Source organism: Mauremys reevesii, linkage group 23 (assembly GCF_016161935.1).
Source record: "Mauremys reevesii isolate NIE-2019 linkage group 23, ASM1616193v1, whole genome shotgun sequence".
In the NCBI taxonomy this organism is placed as follows: Eukaryota; Metazoa; Chordata; order Testudines; family Geoemydidae; genus Mauremys; species Mauremys reevesii.
Window position 1 is genome coordinate 11983778 of NC_052645.1, and position 2182 is coordinate 11985959.

Here is a 2182-nt window from a genome sequence, read left to right on the forward strand (position 1 = left end):
TGTGCCCAGGAATGCAGCGTTGCAGGAAGCTGTGTGTTTCTGCAAATAGGCAGAGGCCTGTGTTTGTCCAGAAGCGCCTTTCCGGTGTTTGGCGGAGTGGGAAAGGGGGTGGTAGTGAGTAAGGTGTTTCACTAGGTGGGTGGGTTTTGCGCATGGCAATGATACAGGGCCCGATTCTGCACTCGGTGGCTTTACTGTGATGTCAGCAGAGCTGGGCCCCATCAGCTTTGGCTAATGCCAAATTGTTAACTAGCTCTGATGCAGCATTTAACTCCTCCTGAGTTTAACCACCAAGCATTACTGATATGGAGGCCCCAGGCTGGACTTAGGTCCCTGCAATGTGGAGAGTGAGGGAAGCTGGCATAGGGAAGTGGATTAAAATCTGTGTTTAGGTTAGACAGGCTTATATGGAGACAGGTCTGTATTTTAGCCTTTCAGGAAAGACTTGGGGGGGGGCAAGAGAAGAGGAGGGTCCATTAAAATGGAGAAGCGATTCCCCTTGCCCCCATTAAAGCCTCAATTTAAATCACTGATTTTAATAATCTTTTTTCCATTTGTACTTCAGTTACATTTCTAAAGAGAGGCACAGGCTCATGGGGTTGATCTAAAACTAAATGGAGCCTTTACACTAGATTTGGCACATCTTTTTGCTACCTAGGAGAGTAACTATACACCTGTATTGAAGCAATTATGTCGTTTAATACTAAGTTATCATTAATTTACATTTTTTGTATGTTAGAAAATGGTGAATGATAGATGGATTATTTACTAGAGATCAATTTTTATCCTTGCTGATCCTGCCATTCCTTTCTTCCAGATCTCACCTGGTATCTGTGCATGGGCTGGGACAGAGCCTTGAGATGCTGGAACCATTCAGACATGAGCCTGGCATTGTTCACTTGCTTTCCCCACAGGGTAAGTGTCTTGCTGTACACCCTGCTGGGGGGTGAGGGTGCATCTCTTGGGTCAGCAGGTAAACTGAGCAGGGTGGTTAAGGAAGCCAACAATAATTGGCCATGCTTTGCCTTCCCCCGGAAGCCCTCGGACATTCCCACGGCCCTATCGAAGCTGCGTCTGTCTCTCTTGTGTAGCTGACGTGGTCAAAAAGGAGCCAAAAGTGACCTGTTTTCCTTGACGGTCGCTGTTCAGTTTTGTTCCATTGTAACTGTCCAGCAACATTTCAGGAAAATACATGTGCTAGGAGTGTCTGCACAGGCTTTGCCAGACCCGGAGGTGTCTAGGGATGGGAGAAGGGCCTCTGTCTACATACAGACTTGTAGGACTGTCTTGAGGACTGTTTATTTTCAGGCTTTCCTGTTGTTGGGAAGGGGGCGGTTCTAGAAGCCTGTGGCAATCATAAAACTTGTTCCTAGATTCAGCCTGCAATGGTTGGGCCCCATCCTCTGGAAGAGAAACAGCTGTTGAATGCCATGTGGTTATCAGGTGTGCTTTCTGAAAGGGGACCAGAGAGGGATATGCCATAACCATGCTTTGCTTTGCTTCCTTCCTGTTCCAGTCGCACTTAGTGTCCATAAGACTGAGATTGTGGTGGGCTAATGGGCTGTTTGCTTTTTTTTTTTTTTTTCCCCTCCCTCTTCAGGTGAGGAGCTGGTGCCCCTGTCCTGGAGACTGCGGCGGAGTCCGGCAGGTGAGTGCAAGATGTTGCTCTGCTTATGGTGCTGGTTATTGGCTGAGTAGGAGCAACCATCTGTTGCAGAGCAGCCAGGTTGGGGGTGGATTGAAGGCAAAATACTAAATGGGATGGAAACCACTTGCTGTGGTTTGCAACTAGCTCATGTTCTGGTGACCATTTCTCTGTCTCTCACCTTCAGGATAAAAGTTGGTGTTATCCCCGTTTTACAGATATGGAAACTGGCACAAACAGTGGCAGGAACTTGCCCAAGCTTGGCCTGTGGTGGGAATAGAACCCAAGTCTTCTGAGTCTCAGTCCAGTGCTTTGTCCACTGCCTTTCCCACATTACCTGTCCTCTAATCTCCCCATAACCCTCCAGCAGCTGTAATGAGCCTCATCAGTGCTGAGCATTTGCAGTGCATGTAAAACCAAGAGCTGTGGCTCAGTGAAATAGCCACAGGATCTCCAACTACATGCAAGAACAAGGAGGAGAGACTTTGGCAGCTAAGCCCTGTGTGCCAATGGCTGTCACTCGCCTCTCCTATAAGC

At 48.0% G+C, this 2182-nt stretch overlaps 2 non-coding genes across 2 annotated transcripts; both read left to right on the forward strand.

Moving 5' to 3' along the window:
• The first annotated feature begins 1051 nt into the window (after positions 1–1051).
• LOC120389466 lies at positions 1052–1196 on the forward strand. Its single transcript, XR_005590940.1, has one exon. It is a non-coding gene; the product is annotated as a small nucleolar RNA SNORA16B/SNORA16A family (small nucleolar RNA).
• Positions 1197–2049: 853 nt separating this feature from the next.
• Positions 2050–2182, forward strand: LOC120389468. Its single transcript, XR_005590943.1, has one exon. It is a non-coding gene; the product is annotated as a small nucleolar RNA SNORA44 (small nucleolar RNA).